The sequence below is a fragment of the Myodes glareolus genome, chromosome 2, assembly GCF_982192425.1.
Source record: "Myodes glareolus chromosome 2, mMyoGla1.1, whole genome shotgun sequence".
Lineage (NCBI taxonomy): Eukaryota > Metazoa > Chordata > Mammalia > Rodentia > Cricetidae > Myodes > Myodes glareolus.
The window spans coordinates 52,082,704-52,108,835 of record NC_142027.1 but is presented as its reverse complement, the minus strand read 5'-3'; the positions used below and the strand labels follow the sequence as shown (position 1 = coordinate 52,108,835).

Here is a 26,132-nt window from a genome sequence, read left to right as displayed (position 1 = left end):
CGGGGATCTGACACTGGTCCTGGGAAACTTCACCTGTACAGAGAGCCCTCAGTTCTGCGTGCACAGCCCACTCCACCCTTGCAGTTTAGGTCATCTCCATTGCTAGCTGAAACTTCTGCCTTTGCTTAGTTCTGCATCACATTCAGCCATTGTGCCCCACTTTGGGTCTTGTGCTGAATTTGCCTGGCTTCCATGTTCAATCTGTAAGTTTGTAAGTTCTTAAAAACTCACCAAATGTATTTATCACCACACAGACTCAAATTATCAAAACCTCAGCTGGGGGGAGGATGGGAAATGTGAAGATAAAACTTCCCTACTTGGCACTGGGTCCTCCTGGATAACTGAATATCTGAATATCTTGAAGCCAATGGATTAGTCAGCTTAATTCCACACTTAAGCTTTAAAACCTTATTTTTTCACCTCACAAATAGTTTCCTTTAAAGGTGTGACCTTTGGTGGGTTGGCCACACTCAAGTGGATTGCCCACGAGCCTAAATTGAACTCCATGGGTTATTTTTAAAGAAGATGTGAAGTTAGGAGGGTGGACCACGGATTTAGGAGGAGGTGGGTAGAAGGGAGGGTGTATATAACCAAAATGAATTGTATGGATGTATGAATTCTCAAAGTATTAATTAAAAACAACATATTTAGCAACAACAAATTCCTAATGCTGTCCTCAGAAAAGCGAAATTGAGTTTAGAGGTTCACAACCACTCATTCTCAGCAGCCTATGAATTAAATTATTTGTTTGAACTTTTACTGTGGAAAAGATGGTTTTACATTTCATTCTCTGGTACCTATTAAACAGGTCTGTATTAATGCGTAAGTTTTTGTATTATCAATTGCTTTTGTCTGTGTTTGTTTCTCAGCTAGCCTAAAACTCATAATATAGACTAGGTTACCCCCAAACTTGAAAACACCCTCCTGTGTTTCACAAGTGCTGGAATCATAAGGGTGTATTTATTTTTACCCATTAACACCCTTAGAATCACCCAGCATTCAAGGACTACATATCATTACCAGGATCCGGAATGATTTCTCTATAAAATACTCCAGATAACAATAATTTTGTGATTTTAAAAGAAATGTTTCCTGAAGGGAAGGTTTAATTTAAAATAAACAGAGGAGATATTTTATTTTCCAAACCCCTTGTGCTGCCATGTTTGGATGTAAATATTCATTTGAAATTTTTGTGCTAGATTCTAAGACCCTTGCAAACTGTTGATAAATCAATGGCCGAGACCCTCCTATATGATAGGGCTTATATCCAGAAAGATATTTATTACCTTAATTATTTTGTGACTTTCCAACTTCAAAATTCTCACAGTTGTCTGTAGCTAAAACCTGCGCATCCAGTTGGGTTGTAGATATACAGCTGTGTCTTTAAAGGGAAGCTGCTCTGACTTATCTAAATGTTTTAGATACTCAAGAGGTTGGGGTAGGTTTACAAATGTCCAAATGTGAGCGCAAAATGAATAATCAGCAGCATAAAAGCTAATTTTCAGGGTCTGATACCCCAGCGTCCTTGCCGCGAAGGGCCTGGTATGGTGCTTAGGTGACTCTTAAGGGGCCAGCCACCGGTCCAGCTTCTATCACACGGGATAAACACTGCTTTATGTGTAATATGACCGTTTCACTACAGCACAAACCAAACCTCCGAGGTAATAGGTCACTGTTGAATGCTTTACGGCACAGGAAGAGTTGCACGGTCGCCGAGGTCTGTGTGGCAGGAAGCAACATGAAACACAGGCACCCAGGCCCTTATCTGATGGGGGCCAGGGCACAGGCCAGAGTTCACAAGTTTGGTATTTTGGAGAAGCGAACAGGTCATGTCCTATATGCCAGCCACTTCGAGTAAGCAGTGTACATCACGACACGCCTACCTTGCTGTACCTGGTAATGCTCTTGAATTGCTATAATAGATTACAGCCTTGATGGAAAATTGGGCTGTATCTTGTATTTCTAAAGCACGACTTTATCTGTCATGAGAGATAAAGCACTTGAGGGGCTGGAGAGATGACTCGGGATTTACAAACGCTGCTGTCTAAAAATGATGACAGAGGTGGGAATCCCGGCACTGGTCAACGGGCTTGGTTTCTTGCAAAGGCATGCAGCTTGGTTTCTGAGGGACTTGATACCCTCTTCTCCCTCTGAGCACTCGTGCTTATACACATGCACGCACACTTACATGAACACACACAGACACATATTCGCACAAGTAAATTAAATTCCCTTTTGAAATCTAAAGTATTTTTGCTGTTCAATGAATCCCAAAGCAGCTTCCAGGGCCAGCCTTTGGAGGCCAGTTTCTGTTAACAGCATTCCAGACCTGCACCTACTTTCGGGTACCCAGCTCTGTCCGCTGAGTTCAGTTTCTCTCTTTTTTCCTGGACAATGCTGACAGAACATGGAGGGTCCTGCTTTCTGTCTAGAGTAAGTTTGGGTCAGTCAGGGTAGAACAGATTTGGCCTCTAGGGGGAGCTCCAGGCCTCTGGTTCCCTCTTGTTGCTGCCACGCCCCTCATCTAAATCCACAAGCCTGGGCAAGTACTGAGGCCCTCCCAGAGAGCTTCTAGTGAGGCACTCCTCAAAGACTGTCAAATCCTTATCGATAGGTGTGTGTTTGTTTTATTTTGTTTCTTGAAAAATCTTTCTCCTACACTTATGGCACAAACGATGGCCAGGAACTGCCCCTGTCGAAGGCCGATCTCACCCTGAGAAAGCATAGACAGAGTGGACAATTTAAGCACAATAGTGTCCCATAGAACTTAAGACGTTGCAGGTCGCTCTCCTGTTGCCTTGGCAGGAAGGCTTTTGTGTCTCCCTTCCTTGTCATCAGCACGACACAACAGTGACATCAGAGGCTCTGATTTGACTCCAAAGGGGCAATGGGGAGATGCATCAGTAATTGAAGCAGGGGCCTCTGCATGCTTAGCCTGTCTTACCAGGGTGCACATTTGCGATTTAGGGTAAAAACTGACAGAAATAAGTGTCAATTTCTTGTCTTGCCCTCCATGTTTGTTTTCTACATGAATTTTGGAGAGAAATGGTTGTAGCAATGTGTTCCCTAGGTCCTCACATACTGTCTCCTCATTTAAAAACAATTTTTAAATATAGTTGAAACTGGATGGATGGTTCAGCAGTTAGGAGCAATTGATGTTCTTGCAGATGAACTAAATTCAGCTTTCAGCATCTGCATGGAGGTTCACAACCATGTGTAACTCTAAGGCCAGAGAAGCCAGTGTCCTCTTCTGGCCTCCCTGAACACCAGGCACACACGTCGAATGCACATACATGTGGGGAAGGAAATACTTTTATACACATAATTTTTAAAAAATACACCATTTAAAATATATGCTTGTTTAATATTTATACTCACTAATAAATTGCTTTCAAATAAAAATTACCACGTTTAAAAAATTGCAGCCGAGAATTACTTTTTTGGCAATGGTATCTATTTGCTCACTTTCAAGGATATAAATCTTCATAATTTTTAAAACTTTGAGACAAGGCTTTGATCTGTAGCAAAAGTATCAACAGATTCACACTGCACTCTCACTGGCTCTCGTATTAATCATCCTGCTGCCATCTCCCGCGTGCTTGGATCAAATGCACGTGACAACCCAGCCATGTCATTACTGTGCCCAGATGTTTTTACAAATGTTCCAGAAAATTTGTATAACTTGGACATTTTTATACCTCAGAATATCAGTTTATATAACGTAGATGTTGCATTTCTTTCCATTAAAGACTTGTTTGTTTTTATTTTTATGTCTGTGTTGCCTGAATGCATGTTTGTGCACCATGTATGTGCCTGGTCCCTGGGGAAAAGAGAAGCTATCTGATGTCCTGGAACTGCAGTTGCAGATGGCTATGGGCTTCCATGTGGGTGCTGGAAACTGAGCGTGGATCCTCTAATGTTAATTTTAAACAGAATCGCTAAATATAGAAGTTCAGGTATTGAACTATGTGATGGTAACTAAACAATATCTCTGCCTTAGTTTCTTCTCTGCTGCTGTGTTAAAACACTGAGCTAAAGCTACCTGAGCTGCGGGCGGCAGGGGAGAAAGGGTTTATTTGGTTTATAGCTTATAGCATATCATGAAGAGAAGTCAGCGCAGGATCCGAATACAGGAACTGATGGCAGGAACTAAAACAGAGGCCATGGAGGAGTGGTGTAAACTGGCGTTCTCTCTGTGTCTTGCTCAGCTGACTTTCTTTCTTTTACATCCCAGACCTACCTGCCCAGGGTGTCACAGACCACAGCGAGCTGGGCATTCTCATACCAATCATCAACTGAGAAACTGCCCCACAGACTTGCCCACAGGACAGTCTAATGGAGGCATTTCTCAACTGAGTTTTCCTCTTTTCGGGTTACGCTGGTTTGTGTCAACTTGATAAAAACGAACCAGTGCAATTCCTAATCAGAAGAATACACGCACACACGCACACACGCACACACACACGTTTGCCTAGCTATGCCATTTCTTGATTCTGATCCCATTTCAGCCTTACCTCCTTCTGTTCACATCTTGAAATTGGTTGGTTTTATACTTTCTGAGGGGTCACATTTACAGAATCCTTTTGAGATATTTCTGAAGGTGGTTCCTAATATCCACTTACATCTCACCAACTTAGTTTCAGAGGGTACCTTTGCATCCACATTGGATGCACAAAACCCCCTAACAACTGTAATGACACAGGCACCAACCAATCAGGACAAATGCTGGCTTCAACCTTGAACCAAATAGTACAGTACAAGGCCACACAGGTAAAGTCCCATTTTGGCAGGTATACATCCTGTAAGAATCTGTTGATTCTCTTTCAATCTCTACTCCCGCTCCATGCTTGGACAACTTGCCAATGCATCTTCATGTAACCATGAGGGCTAACAGTCAGAGACAGCATGTGTTTTAATGCACTCCATACTTACGCAGCAGAAGACTTAAGAAGAAACTAAACTCGGGAGGCTGATGCCCAGTGCCTCCTGAAGTGCAGGATGGAAGGAGCTGTTCTCTGGTGGAAGGTGATGTCTGCTTCTGAAAGGCAGGATGTGGCCTCTGAGAAACTGCTCTTCTGAAACGACCATCCTCCCAAAGCTGCATCAAGCCTTTAGCTCCAAAACAATTGCCTAAGCCTTATTCAAATTTTCTACTCTAGAAAGCACAAAAAGAAAAGATGTTTCCTAAACCTAATGACTGTAACCTTTTGCTATAGAAACACTGGGCGCCAAAAATACACATTTCATTTAAATATCTCAGAGCTTTCTGAAGTGTGAACCACGAGGGGGAATGAACTGCTTTTAGTATATGACGTCAAGTGTCTAACTCAGAAGTCTGTTCTGCACTTGAGAGTCCATAATACTACCTCTTGACCAAGGAGGGAAGTCCACATATGGCTCTATCAGACACCCTACGTTTCGGGGGAAAGAAAAAAGAACTAAGAGCACAGAATCATTACAGGAAGCTGTAAACAATAACAAAGATACAGGAAGAATTAGAAGAATGGTCTCTGAACAAAACTGGGCAACTCAAAGCTCCTACCACCTGCGTTCTGCTTATAAGGTTCCCAGGCATTGTCACAGCTTCCATTTCAAAAGCACATAATAGTATCACTAGATAAATATTAATAGAATCTTCTAATACAGCTTTATCTCATCTTTCTGTAGATAGAGAGGGGTTTGATGATGAACGCGAATGTCACCTAATAGACACAAGTTGATGGTCTCGTTGGTTGGACCATTTCTGCTGTGTAAAGCATAGGGTAACTGGTGGATAAAGTCTTCTCTTCCAGGGTTTCCAAACAGTGAGCCTGCTCTCGAGTGTGAAGAACCTCTTCCACGTAACCCATTCTCATTCCTTCGTGAGCTCACTTGTGGTCCGTATTTGTACCAAATTTCAGTTCAAAGTCAATTCTGAACTGAAATTTGATGATTTCAATTTCAATTAGTTTCAGATCTCCTCACTCAGACTTATAAAAAGCATTTGTTAGCCACTGGCATGGTCATTTACATTTCCCTAAAAACGCCACACGGGGTTGAGAATTGTGCTTAGAATTACTTTCAGCCAGGCGTCACAATAACTGTGTCTGGAATCTGCGCACAGAGAAGGGTGTCGCCTTATTTTTCAGGCGTAGAATTGGCAACTTAAAAGTAGCTTGCTTCTAATCCCAGAAATGTGGTAGGCACCACCCTGCACCTTGCTCTTCGTCCACAACTACTTGGTAAGATGGCTGAATAAGACCTGCTGGTTAGCCATCTTACTGGTTAGACCAAATTCAAACTCTTAGAGCTCACATCACCTATTACCAAGAGGGCTTGTTTTTACCGTGAAAATCATGACCATGTACCAGCTCATTTGAATCTTTGCTCGTGCACAGCGGAAATGATAGTGTCTACATTTTACATGTGATTCAGCAGAGCTCCGAAATAGCTCATTCTATCTGGAGGCTCACAGATGGGCTGACAAGCCGGAAAGGGCCAGGAACACACTGTAGGGCTGGTTACTGGGTGGATGGCTATCTTTTAACTTGTCTCAGCTGAAGCAAATGGAGGGAAGTGTTTATCTTGTAGGTTGAGCACTTGGTAAAACAAATGAAAAAGAGCAAACATGGTAAATGCTCAAATTTTTTATTTGTCCTATTTAAAGATGTCTTCATTGAAACTACGAGAAAATGATGGTGCCTTCCAAAAGGAAGAAAGTGTTTCCAGGGTTGGACACACACACACACACACACACACACACACACACACACACACACACACACACACACAAATATCAGACCTAGGATACACTCTTGCCAATTCCATCCTTATTACTCTACTCCATAGGATCTCCTGGGCTGAATCCAACAGTAAAGTTTTGTGCTACTCACATCTTCAAATTCATTTTAGTGAACACATTTCCCTGAACAAACTTTCCTATGGAGTTCCACTGTTCAAAGCAGTTGGTGACAATTGCTTTCTGGTTCCTCATTCAGCTTCCCCCTTTTCCCACAACAGCTCCCCCGATAACTCTATTAGACCCTTGGGGTTCCATGAAGCCTAGGCTGAAAACTAGAGGAAATTTCTTCTTTCTTGTCTCTAGTCAGAGAAGCTGGCCCAGATTGAGGTGAACCCTCTTTTCTTGCCACTCTTTCCTTCACGTACTCATACTTGACTCATAGTTACAGGCTCATAGTTGTACAGATTTCGAAAAACCCCGCTTTAAATTATTTATTGATCTCCTTACACAGCCTTATTAAAATCACACTTCTTTTTCTCTTCTTAGGATTGCAAGACTGCTGGCGGCAGAAAGATATCTAAGCAAATGATCAGAGCTGACCAGAACTGAGTAAATCAGAAAATAAAAAAAGAACATAAAGCAAGTAAACAAATTTTCAGGAACCTATCTCCCTCCAAGATCGCCACAAAATGTCAGCGCATTAACGTGAAAACCCAACCTGCTACGGTAGGTTTTCCAGAGCCACTCGAGTTTGCTCTTCACACTTTTGGAGAGAAATGCAGAGTTTCCTGTTAGGTCCTGTGGTTTTAGTTGTTTAGTTGATGTGGTATCATCCAGGGCCAACCTTCCTTGTGTTGTAAGACAGGAAAATACAAGAAACCAACAAAGACGTTTCAAATCTCCTGATTATCTGCTGATTCTGGTTTATAGGAATCAGACCTCTGAAAATACTGCAGGGTGCAGCCTCATGAGTAAAAGGTCTCAAAAGAACATGCTGCAGCTTCAAGTCGGATGCAAGGCAATACATGGAGGCCTAGAAATTTTGTCTGGATATAGAAATTGCTAGTACACAGGAGTTCTGGTAAATGAGGACTCTGACAAAGTAGAGTCTCAAGAACCAAGCATGGCTAAAAGTGGATGCACATACCTTTTGGGGAATTGCCAACATCAGAAGATTAGTGTTAGTCTTATTGAGATCATGGAGGAAGTAGGGCATGCAGTTCATTAATGAAAATGCCAGAGAGTAGAGGTCATAGCAGCATTTTGTTACCTCTTCTACATCCTGGGTTCCTCCTGGGTTGATAAAGCTTAGGGTGGTTTGAAGTAGCAAAACTATTATCCTTCTATTTGTTCTTCCTCAGGATGGTGTTCTCTCTCTCTCTCTCTCTCTCTTTCTCCTTCCCATCTTTTCTCCCATCCACTGCAGGTTGACTCAGAACCTCTTACATGTTAATGAAGTTTTCAGTCACTGAACTGCCTCCCTAGCCCTCCCCTCTCTTTTACAAAACCCTAATATATAATTTGGAGGATTTTCATATGACTATAAACACATTTTTTTAATGTGGGTCCTTGGAAGAAAGTGCAAGGAAGACAAAAAATACTGAGAAAATTTGGAGAGAAATCTCTTTAATCTGATTTGGCAGTTAAGGTTGACTTGGTTCCCCCCGCCCAGGTCTGAATATAGAGCTATACATTTCAGAGAAGCTCAGTACAAGATGACTCATTAGATAGTGCTAGATAATATAAGAATACAGGCTGTCACAACATTTTCATCGAGAAATTGAAACTCAATGCAATTTGCAAGATCTGTATTGCCTCCTAAAGTCATGATTTACAAATAGTTGCTTTTCTAATAGCACTTTATAGCAGGTAGTCTCAATGTTTAACTCAATAGTTTTGTAACAATACAATGACCCATTAACTCTGATAAAACTTTTGATAAAGGAATTTATCAAGCCTGTTATCTTAGTTACTTTTCTATTGTGACAAAACACCACAGCCAAGGTAATTTATAGAAGAAAGAGCATACTAGCAAGTTCACAGCTTTAGAGAGGGATTTCATGGCCATCAGGGAAGAGAGCATGGCAGCAGCAAAGGGAGGCATGGTACTAGAACCATAGCTGAGAGCTTACGCCTTTAGTAAGCACAGTGCAGAGAGAGGGCTGAGAATGGTGTGGATTTTAGAACCTCCAAGCCCACCCCAGTTACACATTTACTTCAACAAGGCCACACCTCAAATCCTTCCCAAACAGCTCTACCAACTGAGGACCAAACATTCAACTATGAAAACCTATGGGGACCATCCGCATGAAAACCACCACATCTGTTCTCAATTTGAAGCTGTAGGGTACCTCATGAAGACTGAAACAGAATGACATTTTTCCCCATTTTACATATGGGCAAAATTTAGGATCATAAATACTACAAAAGTCTATTGGGAGAGTTATTCTTTATTTCATTTTGTGTTGTTAAGACAAGGTCTTTATATATAGCTCAGGCTGCCCTCGAGCTCACAGAAATTCTCTTGCTTCAGCTTCCCAATTGCTGAGAGTACAGGATTGGCTATTTTAAATTTTATAATTACACCCAAAATTTCTAGATTGCTGGCTTTCGAGCTGTCTTCAAGTCCAACTACCATCCTGATATAAACATTTTGTAGAGCTAAGATTTAAAAAAAATCATAAGAACTAAATTTTCCATGCCCATACAGAAGAAAACCAGAATCAAACAATCCCCAAGTAAAACTAGATATATTCCAAAACAAGAAAATTGAACAACCTCTTAGGGTTTGGGGGATTTATCCAAGTATATGCTGTCCTCTAGTTTTCTACCACCCACAATACTAAGTTTTAAGGGAATTTTTAAAAAAGTACTTGCTGTCCTTTTACGTTAGTCTCCTTTCAACTTGAAGACCTAGGAACTGTGTATGGACTTAATAAAAACACCAGATGTTACTAGCACTGGAGTTGGGAGGATCAGCATCTTAAAACCATTTGATCTCAGTTACTTGCATGGGAGAGGTGACATGGGGTAGAAAGAGGAGAGGTTTGCAGGTTCTGGAGTCATGACAGAATGCTCATTTTCATATGTATGACTAGCAGGGTGAGAGACGGAGGAAGTGGTGGGTTGCTTGGTGAAGCATCTCACACAGAAGTGGTATTTAGTGGGCAGTAGCTAGCCTAAACAAAAGTACACTCCGTTACGGCAGAGAAGAAATGGATGAAGATGGTGTGAGATTTATTTTCTGTTTCCTAGGCCAAGGGAAAGAATCCAGAAAAAAAGAAGCAAGACCAGATTTCTTGAACTAGAGTAAAATAATTCATACTGAAAATTATGTGATGAACTCTTGATTACCATGGCATAAAAGGATTTATGTGCTGTTGGTGACAGTTTGGGATTAATTTGGAAACAAAAAGATGTGAGCATTTGGGATTTTAGGCGACCCTACGTTCCCTTCTTCTGAGGCTTCAAAGATGTGTAACAGTCTCTATTTAAACACATTTAGCTGAAAAGAAATTCATCATTAGCAAAGATGCTGTGAAACCACAAATTATAGTCCCATAAAGGTTTTCTGTGTTTATTGTGCTAAATGTTAGTTTTACCAGAGAGGCCAACCAGAGTTTATTCTTTTAGGGTTCAGTCTGTATTGCAAACATTGTGTAGAGCAGTCTTTCCATAAGATAATCAATAAGTTTCCTAATGATGGTTTTAAAGGTGTTCAAAGATCATAATTACCAGTGTCTACTTACCTTGGTGGGTCCTGAATTAACTGGGGGCGTAGTTAAAAGTTGGATCTGGAACAGGAAATAGGCCTTTCTCATTTCCACATCACTTCCTGGTTGAGTAAGATCTACTAGAACCTGAAAGATGTACAATTTTTGTCTCTTTCTTCAAGGTAGTAGCTTCCATGGTCAGCAGCTTTATAATTAATATCTGTAATTTTAGTTGGAAGTTTACTTATGGATTCATTCAACAAATATTTATTGAGCAATATTCTAGGCTTCATGCCCAGTCCTGGGGATTTGGGAATGAATTTAATAGAATGGAATAAACACTTCAGAGCCTACTCCAGGCATTTCTCCAACCAACTTATCATACGCCAATCAATCTACACTAGGCAACCACACAGTGTAGGCATCATTCTTCCCTGAATGGTTTTCCTTTAAAAGGAAAATTGATTGTTATGACACATTCCATTGCCTTATAAAAATAATGTGTGATTCTATAAAGAATATGAAAAACTAATATCCCTAGTAGGAACCCCTAGAGAGAATTGCTATTAACTTGGGAGGTTTTTCTGTTCAAATGCTCCAGAGCTGTTGTATTTGAAAGATTGTAGTGCATCCTGAGATGCAGCTTTCGGCCAAGTTGCTGATAGGGCTTAGAAACTGAAAGTCTGTGCTTAAACTCACTGCTTGCTGTAGTCTTGATGGGAAATGTCCTCTAGCAGCCCATTCACTAACTTCAACATTAATGGTGTTGGGAGACGGTGAAAATATTACATGTATGAGACCTACTGGAAATTTTATGGTTATTGGCATTGTGCTCCTAAATGTAAAAGTAGGATTTCTGAACTTGAGGATTCCTCTCTGTCAGTCCCCAGCCATGTGGTGAGTATCTTTGCCAAGTTATGCCATTTCCACCAAAATGTGTTTGCTCCCAGTCACAAACAAAGGAGCATCTTGGGGCATGAACTAAAATGTCAAAACCCATAAGACAAAACAAACCTTTCTTCCTTCTAAGGTAAGCATCTCGAGTATTCCGTGGTAGTAACCGACAGCTGGAAAACAACAGACCGTTTATGAGAGACTTTGTGAGATTTAGTCTCAATTCCATCTACATACCCACCTCACTATCTTTAATTGGAGGTATTGACCTCACCTTCCTTTAGTCTAAGAAAGTATCATTTTCTTTGGGATGTCAACATGAATGATTTATCAAATCCCCAATTAAATAAGGCCACCATTCTATGTTCTGACTTTTTTTTTTAACGTAGCACAATTTTCATTGTAACGGAAGAATCAGCTTTTGTTTAATGCCAGCTTCTCTCCTCATGCTATGATGTGCTGTACTTGAACTGGGTCCTTCTTCATTTTGTATTAATTAAACAATGAGTTATTTAGTCTATGAACACTTATACACGCACACAATGTAGTTTGATCATATCCACCCCCTACTACCTCTTGGGTCCCTATTTGCATCGTCATCCTAACTTCATTTCTCTCTCTTTTAAAAAACTTTTTTGATAAACTCCTCGCTTAGCACGGTAGAGCACACCTTTAATCAGGATATTCAGGGAATGGGAAGTAGAGGCAAGTGTTCAGGTTTCAAGGTCAACCCGATCTTTATAATAAGTTCCAGGCTAGCCTGGAACAGGGTGTTACAGTAAGACACTGTCTACACACACACACACACACACACACACACACACACACACACGCCCTCTTGCTTAGTACTGCCCATATGTGCATGAGTGTGAGGCCATCTAGTGGTTTGGGCAACCAACCTACCAGTGGTAACTTTCCTACCAGTGGTAACTTTCTCCAAGAACTCCCTGAGTTTCCTTCCACAAGCAGTAAGAGTCAGACCTCGTGAGCCCCTTTTCCATCTAGGCTGGAGTTTTGTCTGGCTTGACTTTGTGCTGGTCTTGTACAGATAACCATAGCTGGTGTGAACCTGCATGCGCATCACATCATGTCCAGATGTCACAGGTCTTCCCCTGTACTCTAATTCATCCTTCCTTCATTCCTTCCTTTCTTATGTATACAGTGTTCTACCTGCATCTGCGTGTATGCCTGCATGACAGAAGAGGGCGCCAGATCTCATTACAGATGGTTGTGAGTCACTATGTGGTTGCTGGGAATTGAACTCAGGACCTCTGGAAGAGCTGCCAGTGCTCTTAACCTCTGAGCCATCTCTCCAGCCCTGTCCTCTAGTTCTCACAGTCTTTCTAATCACTCTTCTGCTATGTCCCCTGAGCCTGGGTGAGGAGAGGTTGATACAGATGACCCACTTAGAGCTGAACATGTGTCATCACTTACTTCAACCCTTGGACCAGTTGTGAGTCTGTGTTAACCACTAGCATTGCAAAAAGGAACTTTTCTGGCCAAAGTTGGGAGCAGCACAGATCTACTGGTAGAAACATAAATATCTAGAAGACATTTTGGCAACATGGTAACTCCCTCCCTATCTTTTAAACTATTGTATCTTCACTATCTAGCAAAGTGTTGGGCATATAAAAGTAAATAGTCTTAAAATGAGCATAGTTAATGGACGAAGGGCTGTAGTATAAATAGAGAAGGCTAGATGAGAATTCACTAGGGTTGTAGATGGTGACAACAGCTAGAAACTCCTGCTCCTAATTCCACTGTATATTCTTCCTGGACAGAAGATAGAGAACACAACTTGTCAGAATGGGGAGCAATATGGCACAAAAATTCTCTTTTCGGGAAAGAGAAGAGAGAACGTGCCAATGAATCTAACTTACAGAACTTAAAGTTCACTTTATAGGAAACTGATCCATTTTGTACAGTGTAAATTCCAAAAATAAGTTGAACAAATGACCTCAAATTCATGTTCATATAAATAAAGAAATTATCCTAAAGTAAACACTTGTAATCTCATACAGTGGGTCAACTGCTTCACAAACATTCAGCAACATGGAGAACTTAGAATTTTGGAAACTGATGTGGGAAACAAGGAATCTCTGTTTTCTGGAGAAATATTTAAGGAGCTTTTTTTTTTGGTTGTCTTGCTTTTTAGAGTTCATCAAAAGGAGAGATTCTGAACAAGTATTTTCTTAAGTTATCTTTTATTCCCCGGCTTCTTTCAAAACCAGAAGAACAGTATCAACAGACTACAGGCAGCTGCTGCTGAGATTTTTCTTCCATTTGCTCATCAGAAAGGAGATACTGAGTCTTCATGCATTTAATCTTCACCACTATTGTCTGACTTAGGATTCTGTGGACTTCTGGGACTTCATGATTACCTGCTCCAGCTTCATTGCATTGCACTAAGTAATGCAGGGATAGAGAGAGCCACTAGCTGCTCTATTCCCTCTCTTCTTCTTCCAGTGCCCTGTCCCTGTGTGCCATTCTCCCAGGTGTGAGTTATGTTTGCATGTGTTTGGGGACAGGAAGGTGAGTTATGTTTGCATGTGTTTGGGGACAGGAAGATGAGGCAATGTCTGGGATTCAAGACTGATCAATTACTGTGTAACTATGGCCACCACTAGGTCTAAGGAAGTAGGTGGGCCTTCTGTCTATGTGTTACTTTCATTGGTTAAATAAAGAAGCTGCCTTGGCCTTTTGAAAGGCCAGTCCTTAGGTGGGTAGAGTAGACAGAACAGCATGCTGGGAGAAAGAAATCTGAGTCACACAGATGCCATGATTCCCCTTCCCGAGATGGATGCTGGCTAGACTCATGCCAGTAAGTCACAACCTCGTGGTGGTATACAGATTATTAGAAATGGGTTAGTCAAGATGTGAGAGTTAGCCAATAAGAGGCTAGAACTAATGGGCCAGGCAGTGTTTAAATGAATACAGTTTCCGTGTAATTATTTCGGGTGTAAACCAGTCAGGGAGGTTGGTGGCAGGAACACAGCCCGCTGCTCCTTTTGCAACAAAAGGAACCCAAACTTCCATACACACTAAAGAGTCAAAGAACATAGGAAGTTCTAACACAGAAATATGATGCATTGCCAGTTGCCTGTAAAAGAGCTTTTTGCATCCCTAAGAAACTTAAATCTGGAATCATCCTAAAGAGAAAAGAAACTGACAGAATGGAATTTGGAACATCCGTTTCTTATTTAAACTGAATTTGCGGAATTAGAACTGGATAAAAATAACATTTGAAAACTCCATTTCTCATTATCCTTAAAGAGTAGTTGACAATATCTACGATCGTCAATGATATCTAAAGTGATACTGAACATATAAAAGGAAGGTTTCCTCAGATGTTTGCACCTCAATACTCCCAAGAAATTAAACAAAGAAGGAGATTCTAAGAAGACAAAGTGTAAAACAGACAGCCAGAGCCATTTAATTTCTCCTGCTATTCAAGGGAGTTCTTGTGAAACATGCAAACGGCCCACGGAACATGGATGAAGATGAATTCATGTGAAGCCAGATAAGCAAAGGCAGCACATATAGATAGCCCAGCCCCAACCAGTGTTCTCCACGGTGGGAACAGAATTTCTTCCCTCTGTGAGATGCAAACAGAGTGGAGGCTGAGTCACGGGCTGGGCCTGCTCAGCCCTCTGGAGTGCTGAACATCTGGGCTCTGGCTTCATGAAGCTAAATCTTCAGTTCTTTTGGCCCCAAAGACGCTCATCTCCCCATTCTGGGCCCGACGGGGTGCTTATCTGTTTTGAACATTCAGTCCTTCTTTGCAGAAAGATTTTCCAAGAGAAACCTAACCCTTCCAAACTGCCAAATACAGCCTGGCTTCTGTGTCTCTCAGCTGGAGTTCTATTGAACACACATCCATCTGGCTGACTGCTTTGTTCCCCCATTAACTCAGAAGCTGCTACACACACACACACACACACACACACACACACACACACACACAGTACACAACTTTTAAAACACTTCATTGGTCATGGGCTTTCAGGCTTTTATGAGTTTTCATAAAAACATTAAAAACTTATGACTGTATGTAGGACACCTGTCGGGGACGTGGCTTTGTAAACTCAGAACTGCTGCTGTTTACAGATTCTAAGTCACCAAAGCCTGTGGGAGATAAAAGGAAAAACAGGAGAAGTTGATCATTTAAAGGATCCTACAACGAAAAAAAAAATGGGTTGTCTTGATTTCTGATGGGACTGTAACCTGCATAGCCTGGTATACTTGCTCTGCAGTCAGGTGCAGCCCAGGGAATTAGTCAGACCATATCACCATCACCATGACTCGGAAAACTATCAGGAATTTACTTGATTTTTCTTTTCAATTTCCTAAAACAGATGTATTTTAAAAAAAGTTTTGTTTTCTACAATTTCTTCTCCTCGGATTTCATATTGCCAGGAGCACTGACTTCACACATCATCAGGCAAATCCCTATGCTGGTACACACATCTATATTGAAGAACAGATTGAAGCTACAAAGGGAATTCATGCAAATTATTTCATTGGCTAGCTCAACGTGCATGCATTGAGCAGCAGCTCAACCGAACTCCACCCTACCCTATTCTACTCATGGTTTGGTTGATTTTCAGTGCTGGGATTAAACCTAGGCACTTGCACAGCCCAGGCAAGTGCTCTATCACTAAACCCCACCACTAGCCATTACCTCTTACTGTTCTATGCTTGGGGACTACAAAGCTGAGACAAACAACCCCGGCAGGATGGCACACCACATGCCTCTAATTTACAGCACTCAGAGCTAGAATTTAAGGCAAGAAATGAGTTCAAGGCCAGCCTAGAGTGCCAGGAGAAATCTTCTACCCTCCCCATCAAAAGAAAAAAGACACAAAACAATGCCCCTTTCTATTGATAACGAAACAGCATGGCAGTGATGTAGCCAACACTATTTTATAAGATAAAATCTACACTCTAGGATTATGAGGGCTTTACTCCCCCTCAAATGTTGGTTTGATGTTCTGATTAAAAATGGCCCTCATAGACCCATAGGGAGTGGCACTATTAGGAAATATGACTTTGTTGGGTAGGTGTGGTCTTATTGGAGGAAGTATGTCATAGGGGTAGGCTTTGAAGTTTCAAAAGCTTCAGTCAGGCTTAGTGTCTCACTGTCTCTTCCTGCTGCCTTCAGATCTGAATACAGAACTCTCAGCTACTTCTCCAGTATCATGTCTGTCTGCATGCTGTCATGATGCCAATGGACTAAATCTCTGAACTATAAGCCAGCCCCCAATTAAATATTTTCCTTTGTAAGAGTTGTGTGGTCATGGCATCTCTTCATAGCAAATAGAAAGCCTGACTACGACAATAAGGAAGTAAAAGAAGTAGAAAACTAATTTTATGAACTTTAAAAAAATCTCCCACATGGTAACATAGGAAGGAGCTTCAGCCCTCAGGCTTAAGTGCTTTCACTTGTGACCCAGGGGTGACTTTCCTCAAAATGTTCCATTGACAGCATATCAATACTACCTGGGGCTATCTGTGTCAGAGCATAGGCTCATGCATTTGAATACTTAGTGACCAGGGAGTGGCACTGTTTGAAAGGATTACGAAGTGTGGCCTTGTTGGAGTAGGTGTGGCCTTTTTGGAAGAAGTGTGTCACTGCGGGTAGGCTTTGAGATCTCCCAAGCCCAAGCCACCAGGACCAATCTTTCTTCTCTCTCTCTCTCCCTCTCTCTCTCTCTCTCTCTCTCTCTCTCTCTCTCTCTCTCTCACACACACACACACACACACACACACACACACACACACACACAAGGATGCAGCTCCCAGCTACTGCTCTAACACCATGTGTACCACATACTCACTTCCATGATGATAAGGGACTAAGCCCCTGAAACTGTAAGCAATACCCTCATTTAAGCACTTTTTTTTTTTTTAAAAAAAAAAATGAGCTGCAGCAGTTTAGCCACAACAAGATTGCAAGCAGACTTAATGATTCCTGGATAAAATTAGTCATCAGCTTTATTTCAGCATTTTTCCTGAGGCCAAAAACGAGAAGTTCAACAAGTATCTAACCGCCTATTTTTCTCTCAGGTTCAGTAACCCCACCAGGTGTCCTCTTACACTTCCTCCTGCCTGGTCTTGGCCTCTGTGGTCAGAAGGTGTCAGACACTGAGTCCTGAGAAAAAAGTCCTAAGAGTGATTGTCATTCCTCAAAGGGCACAATGATGCAGCAGCGTTTGTGCTGGGTTGTTCCCTAACTGAGTTCCTTTGTGTCTTATTCTTTGAGCCTGTTCCCTTCAGTCACTCCCCAAAGGGAAGGTCCTGATGTCTTACTCTTTTTCCATTAGACCATACCATTCTGGTTCCTGAACTCTTGGCCTTACAGGCCACAGGCTCTGGATTTGGGCCCATTCTTTCCCTAAGTAGTGTGTACTCTACAGTAAATTTTGAGTTCTCTATTCTTGGTGTAATCTGGGGAGAGGGGGGCGAGGGGTAAGGCACACAATGGGGATTTTTGTGCACCTTTCACACCATATGGTTCAACACTGGTGGGGAATTTTTCCAAAGAATTATTTTGCTTGAAGAGACTTCCGTCATATACAACCTCATTCTCCACTAAAGTCTGCACAAAATTTTTCAAAGGAAAAAGCATAAGGGAATTCCCATAACACACACTGAGAATCATTAAGAATGAAGGCAAAAGGATGCTGGAGAACTGTGATCTGCAATGTCGAAATGATGGAACTTTGTCACGCAACAGTGGTTACCATGTAGTCCATACCAGTTAGGGAAGAGAACCCATGTTTACTTCCCCCACTCAGTGCTGGGACCTTTCTAGCTTGAACCTGCTCGGGTCATGAACATGCTGCCATGGTCTCGGTGAGTTCATATGTGCATTGGTCTTGTAGTGTCTGGAAAACGCAGTTTTCTTGTAGTCACTGTAGTCATCCACCCCTACTGGCTCTTACAATCTTTCTGCTTCACCTTCAGCAGAGTTGTCTGATCCCTGCGGGGAGGAGTTTGGTAGAGACATCCCATTAAGGTCTCTCACTCTATGCACATTGTCCAACTGTGGGATTCTGGGCTGGTTTTCATTACTGCAAGAAGCTGATACTGGATGAGTGAGGTACAGGTATGAGTACATCTATATGTATAGTGGAATATCATTAGGAGTCGTATATTGATATGGCTCTTTATCAGAATAATAGTGTTTGGTTTTCCCCTAAGCCCATGGTGAAACCTCCAGTGCCAGGAATAGGCTGTATCAGTTGACTTGTTGGCCAAAGGGGCCCCATGGAAATCCTCAAACATCTTTGAGGTTTTTGATTGCATTTCACAAACTGATGATAAGGCTTTATTGATGAAGACAACACTTACACATCTTACTGAACACAGGGGAGTCAAGCCAGTACCGACTAGAGCCTTTACCCCCTAGTGATGAGTGTTCATGATACTGGAAGGTACTGGGCTTGCGGCCAGAGGATACTGGTAAACACCAACTCAGCTACTAACCCTGTGTGTGATCTACAATGGCGACATGTCTACCTGATATGTTGGTACCATGGTTCTAGGTGTAACCAACCACTCTCTGATTGGATGTGAGGTCCACCCCACTAGCTGTAACCCATGTCTGACATTGCTCAGTGGCCAAAAACTTGTAAGACGCTTCATAATGATACTTTTATCAGTTCAAGAAATTTACAGCTATTTCTAGATTTTTGTGTGTGAAACAGCTTTGAATTCTCCATATATTTTACCTGTAGGCATTGAAAGAATTGTATTATTCTCCTCAGCACAAGATACTGATTTCTATATTCGAATGCCAAACCAGAGTTGTATTCCCAGGACAAAAGCCCTCAGCCAAGCTCTACTTGTTAATATTGTCTCTTTTATTGAGCTTTGTTTTTTTTTTTTAATCATTGTTGTTTTTGTATTGTTTTGCTTTCTTTTTTCAATTTACTCTGTGTTTGCTTTGCTTTGTTTTCAGCTGGGAAAGTATGCTACTGTCCTCAGAAGCTGCATATTTTGTATACAAACATTTGAAAGTGCATTTTTCTTCCATGCTATTGTTTCTATTCATGTCAATATATTTTCTGATTTCCCTTGTGCTTTCATCTTTGACTGTAACTGAGTATCTTATTGTCAAGCAATTCATTGTAGCACGGCACTTGAAAGTAATGAGGCTATTATAGATAAGTAGTGTTTTCTTTCTGTCACTAAGTGGTTCGTAGTGTGATTCTCATCTGATATTTATTGAGCTTTCTTTTGTCTAGAGATGAAAGATTAAGAGTTGAAAATTTCTATTATGTGTTGGTTTATCCATTTATTCTTTATATTTGTTAAATATTTTAAGTATCTTATAATTGTTAAATTTACAACAATGCTGTATGTTGCCTAACATTATTTAACAAGTGAGAAAATTGAGATTTGTCTTAGATTTTTAAAGTCTGAGACCTGAAAAAATAGATTCTAGAGCAAGTAAGGATAGATTCCATATTCCAAGCCAGATAAGTAGACACTAAATCCTCAGCTAGGGCACAATGAAATAATCCATACCTGTTTCTTGGGTTTTCATGCATTTGCAATTGTCTGCTCATGGGTCAAATCTAACAGAATCTTCATAGGCGATCTAACCACTGAACAATGTTCTATCACCCGGACAAAAATAGAAACAAAGCCCTCTGTAGCACAATTAATAAAAATCCAGGGACAGAAATTGAGGTTCAACTTGAAGGGCAGAAAGACAAACCTTCTGTCACTGGCTCTTACTTCTATCTCAGTCTGAAATGGCAATTCTGCCTCTAGAGATCTCAGAATGAAATTGTGTGTACGAGCTGTCTCCTCCCATCTTATATTCCTCTCTAGGGCTGGGATTTAAGTTCTGTACCACTACCACCCAGTTTCTATGGCAAATTAACATGACTATGGAGATTGAAGGTATGTGTCACCACTGCCTGGTCTATCAAGCTGATCAGTATAGCTTCTTTACTCTCTGAACTTCAAACAAACTTTGTTTATTAAAAGACAAACGAAATAGCTTCTACAGCCCTCCTAGGGACTCAGAATTTCTATGGGATAATCCTTCTGTATGCTGTGACTATGTATTGTTCTCATTGATTAATAAAGAAGCTGCTTTGGCCTATAGCAAGGCAGAATAAGGTTAGGTGGGAAAGTCAGACTGAAAACACAGAGAGAAAAAGGGTGGAGCCAGGTAGAGATGCAAACCAGTCACAAGATGTGCTAGAGAACAGGTAAAGCCAGGAAGTCATGTGGCAAAATGTCGATGAATAGAAATGAGTCAATTTAAGTTGTAAAAGATGATTAGTAATAAGCCTGAGCTATAGGCCAAACATTTTTACAATTAAGATAAGCTTTTGTTTCTTTATTTGGGACCAGTTAGTTGTGACAAAAGAAAAGCTCTGACTCTGTTTACCCAGAATTGTTTTCTCCAGGCACTAGACACTATGAGCCTGTGCCCATCTTGGGAGTCCCATCTCCACAGCTGATCCACAACATTGAATAGACAGGAAAGTTTCTGACATAAGCTTTTATAATAAGATAAAGGAAATGTCTACACCATTGCAGTCACATCTTAGGGCTGTTGCATGGACTTGAACTACCTGTGGAACTCCAAGAATGGCTCAGTTCATGGGACTGATGGCAAAGGTCCACCTTTCATATGAGCACACATCTTGAAATTGATAATTTTCAGAACAGATCCTTTTCCTAGTGTATAATGCCCTCGGTCACATTTTTATACTGATTTATCTATAGCCAGTCAGTTGGCACAGCTCTGTCACCATTTGAAGATTGTTAAGTCCTCATAAAAATCTAATGACACACAAGCTTTGTTTGGTCTGATTCTATCTGGATTGTGGATGTCCCAACTCGAAAACCACACAGGGACTGCAGACTCGCTGGACATCAACATTCTGTACTGTATCCCGTGTTCTACTAGTCAGACTTTAAATTGTGGTCCTCCTGTTCTCTCTCACATTCACTCCTCCAAGCTCACTGCCTGGGATGGGAAGAACATCTCCATTCTGTAGCGGAAAAGCAGAAGTCTAGGGAGAAAGAGGGACTCACCAGACTGACACTGGATTGGAACTTGAAACAGGGCTTCCTTGTTCAGTGAATTTTTAGGAGTGTGTTGGGATCCACAGATGTGGATTTGTTCCACTTTGACCAGAGGTCAGAGAGTTCAGGCCTATTCTTTCTCCTTCAAGGTTTGACCCAGGGTATGGCTACTAATAGTATGTTTTGATCTAGGGTGTGATTACTTGATGATTTGGGTATTTGAGAAGGTGATCACTTTATTTGTTCCTTGCATTTTGGTAAAAAGGTCTTTTGTTCTCCCCCTTCTCTTTGGATGGAAGTCTATGGAAAAAAAAATGTGGGCAGATTCAGTGTTCATTAGGTTGCCCCCCCCCCCGACTCTATCCTGTGTCTCTGTCATTTCTTTTGTGTCTCTGTTTCTTCTGCCTAACATTTCTAATAAACACACCCCCACCCTGGAACACACAAACCTGTCGAGGCTGGAGCCCAACAGATGTGGAGCCCCCGACAACAGTGAATCACTCTCTGCATTAGATTTGGTCCGTATTCCACCTACCCCACATGCCTAGTGCCCTACACAAGGTGAACTGAGAATAGTTTTTGCTGGATATTGTTTTTAAAGAGATTGGATACCTGATTCTGGGGCTGCCATAATTAATTACTACAAACTCTGTTGTGTGAAGCAACAGAAATTCATTATTTCAGCATTCTGAAAGCTACAATTTTGAAATGAAAACATGAACAATGGAGGTCCTGGGGGCGTCTGTTTGATGGTGGGAGCAAGCATCGGTATAGATGCATCATTTATAGCCTAACCTCTGTCTTCCTTTTGGTGTTATTGAATTCTGGGGCCCAAGGATAACACAGGATAACCTTTAGACATGAACACATCTGTTGGGGAGGAAGGAGCACTGACCGCTGCACCATGGACTTCCTTTGCATTTATTTGTTTGGGTTTAGACTTGTTACATGCTAGAGTTAAGTAAAATAGCAGATTTAATTACAAATTTAAGAAAACTTTGAGTTTCTATCGAAAAGCAGGAATCCAGCTCGGAGCCAGGGATATCAAAAGAGACGCGCTGCAGCACTACTCTCCAAACTGTAATCTAATAACCGGCTCTTACGCAACGGATCAAAGACACCAGTGCAGCAGCAGACTTTGTGCTGTCGTGCTGCTGGACACTCGCATGTTTAGCATAGATGAGTAATTGCAACATCAACAAAAGTATCTCCTCAGATCCCACAGTTAAAGGAAATGCCATCATTTCCTCCGCCTTTGGTGTGAACCCAGCATACGAAAGATGACAGTACAGAAAGCTGGCAGGAGTTAAGGCATGCCTGCCCTGACTCTTTGAAATGATTCCATGTGGTATGTAGCAGAATCTTGGCTGGTTCCGACTCCCTTTGATTCTCGTGGCCAGACACTAGTAAGCGAATGTAGAACTCAAAACAAGCCTCTCGCTGGCCACCTTAGCAAGCAATCAGCATCACAGGCTTCCCAAAAGACAAGAAAGGATCAAAGATGGGAAATGTGTTGGCTTTAGCAAACACTTGCTGTTCGCACCCCGGAAACACTGGAAAGTTCCCTGTGAGCACCCCCTACCTCTTAACCTAAAGAAGGCACTGCGTTTTACCTACTGTTTCTGCCAATGTGGATTTAATGGATAATTCACTAAAACAAGACCTCTACACTACTCAGAGTCACAAAAATCAAAGTCACCAAATGAACTGTGCCCAAAAGGAGGGATTTTAAAATGCTCAAATCCCCTTCTTCGCCCCAGGCTTCATTCTTTTCCTTCAGGGGTTGCACCTCTGCCTTTTTCTTCCTAGTTTTCTGAATCTTCAGCTGCCATTGTCTGAACAGATTCCGTCCAATGCAGGCTCAGTGCTGTGACCTCTGAAAGCCAATGGGTGAACAAGAGAGGGGAACAAAAACGGCTTTTTAAAAAAGTTCCTGGATTTGTGGTCCTCAGTTTTCAAGAAACACTAGGAAAGGTTTACTACCTGTGTTTGCAGAAGAGAAAATCTTGAAAGCAAGGTTTAGGAGGAGCGGGGTTCCACTGCTGTGCTACTGGCATGGGGGAAATGAGGTCAAGGCTGGGAGATTGCTGTTTGGGGAGGAAAAGCAGCAGGAAAAGAAGAAAAGAGAAGGGAAAAAGGAGAAGGGAAAGAAAGCGAGAAAGTGAGAACCCTATTGCTTGGTGTCTGGCCTGATTCAAGGTCCAACTGGCAGCAGAAGCCAAGGGCATAAGTTTCAGAGAGTGGAAAAAGTGAGGAGGTACCCACAGGGTAAAGCCAGTTTACAGTCTCGGTTCAGATTCCTACATAAACTTGCTTGCCAGCCTGGACCAAGACACGCTCTTGATTGCTTCTCATACTACTGTTGGGGCCAAAATTCCTCCTGTTCTCTTCCTCATTTAATTGCTCGGCGGCCTTTGATCTCTAGGCCACAGATTCTGCCAGCTAAGGATACCCTTTCATATGAATCCCTCTGTCCATGGGATTTCCATTTTGGTATACCCGACGGGAAACTACCTTTGAATTTATTTCTAAAGCAATGCTTTTTGTCTCCAAAATAAGCTTCTTAAGTCTTCCTTAGTCTCAGTTTTTCTTATTTGGCCTTTTTTCATACCTCAGAAGGCTTCCAAGGTACCACTTGTAGATTCATTACTTAGGATTGTTTTTCTTCAGAGTCACAAAACCATGAGGTACTAGTCAGACCAGAATCACTTTCTTCCTCTAAGGCACACACCAGACACCCCCATTACTCCTGCAACAGTAACAATATTCCTGATGTGGGTGACATGGAGCTTTGACATGTACCTGATGAAACTTAGAACACATTCTCAAGCACTGTGTATTCTCAGGGTACTCTGCATATTTTCCTCAGAGTTAGTAATCTCACCTGCAGACCTGAGTAGGGATTTTACATCTAATCTCGTTAGTTGTAGAGAAACCAGTGAGCATCAAGGCAAAAGGGGTCCTCTCCATTGCCGTTCTTTCGTGTTACCAAGAACCACGCAGCAAAATACTAGAATAGGGTTGTCATTGCTTCCTTAAGTATCACACATCGAAGGCCAAACTAGCACTGGCAGAATAAAATTACTTGAAGGCAACCTATAAAATATAACATTGATGGAACAACAGAGAATGGTAAAAGTTGGCGGGGTGCCTGTAATGTGTAGAAATGGATCTTCAAAAATTAGCATGCTCAGTCTAGGCAGTAATGGTACATGCCTTTACTCCCAGCCCTCGGGAGACAGAGGTAGGTAAATCTTTAGAGTGCTACAGGAACAGCTTGCTCTACAGAGTGAGTTGAGGACAGCAAGGGCTACATAGAGAAACCCCGTCTCAGAGAAAACAATAGCATGCTCACGCGTACCTGCCTGGTATCATTTGCTTCACCCAGCCCCCAGTACCAGTATTTTCATATCAGTGGGTCTGACCCAAACCTAAGTTTTAGAGTATCCAGACGAGTTTTTTTTCCCTTTAGATACGCTTTAGATGTAACCACCACAAAATTGTAATCACTCAAGAATCACCCAGCAAGAGGTTGTAATAAGATGGCTGTGACCTCAATTTATATATGAAGAGGATAAAGATGAGGAAAACAGCCGAAAACTGAGACCAAGAAGGTGAGTTCCTGACATTAAACCTGATTTCCCTGTTTCTGCAGCCCTTTCCCCTGGAACTTCCTTAGACCTTACCGCTTCAGGACAACTCTTCAGCTGCTGTTTTGCTGACCACTGTACAGCCTCCATGATTAAGAACCCTTCATGTCAGTTATTTCCTTCCTCTGGAGGATTTGTAGCAATACCCCTAAATAAGCTATAATGAGCAACTGTTTAGACAGTTACTTTTAAGTAATGAATTCGGGTGGATTAAGGAATATCCAAGCACTGGCAATGTGTTTCTTCAGGGGCTGGGGAATCTATGAGTGTGGTTCCAAAGGCTGTTTGTGTGTGAGTCAGTACACAGAGTGTGGAGATGGTTCAGTGCAGGTGGATAGAACGCAAAAGGCATTTGTTTTCTCCCTCTTTCCCAGAGCTGTGAGACACTCTTCTCCTGACCTTTGTATCAGAATGTAAAACTGTCCATCAAGCAAGTGGTCTCCAGTTGTCAATATGGCAGCTCTGGCTGCTTTAACCTCCTCATGGCTACTCAAGAGTCTCCCATTTAACATCAGACATTCTCAGAAATCTTTATGACAGCCAGAGGAAGCACCAATGATACACCATGGCTACTGTTGCAAGCTTGGGGTTTGCTTTGGGTGACTTTGTTTCAGTCGGGGCCATACCAGATTCCTTGTGATAGCCCCGAAGAATTCAGTCCCACACACATTCCAGTTTCAGAAAGCCCCCATACGACCATGGCTCTAACTATTCCACATGACCCTACTCATTGCTTCTTTAGGATTTCTGCAGCTGTCAATACAGTGAGGAAGGAACTCCTCCTTGACCCATGATCATCAGGGCAGTGGACCTATTGTTTCTGCAGACCAGAGTGACTAAGCAGAAAGTGGGTGACCAATTAGTGAGAGGCTATGTGTCCGTGTGACTGCCTGTATCATCAGCCTTGTCCTCCCTTCCCTGGGGTCACTCCTATAGACCTCTCTCCCGGATATTGCCCTCCTGTGCTGCAGTATTATGACTCAATAATGCCACATCGGAATGGCTCTATTGTCTACTGTGCTCTTTATTGTTCACTGAAGCAGACTGAGCTGGTAGCGTGAAGAGCAGACAGCCCCTGGGCTAACAGTCATCCAAGTAAAA

At 41.8% G+C, this 26,132-nt stretch overlaps 1 long non-coding RNA gene across 3 annotated transcripts in view; it reads left to right on the top strand.

The window, feature by feature from the left end:
• Nucleotides 1-26,132, top strand: part of LOC125392819 (uncharacterized) — a 60,128-nt gene that overhangs the window by 11,208 nt on the left and 22,788 nt on the right. For all 3 annotated transcript variants that reach the window (XR_015735139.1, XR_015735138.1, XR_015735140.1), the window contains exons 4-5: nucleotides 7,268-7,447; nucleotides 24,854-24,995. This is a non-coding gene — a long non-coding RNA (uncharacterized LOC125392819). The remainder of the gene's footprint in view (nucleotides 1-7,267; nucleotides 7,448-24,853; nucleotides 24,996-26,132) is intronic.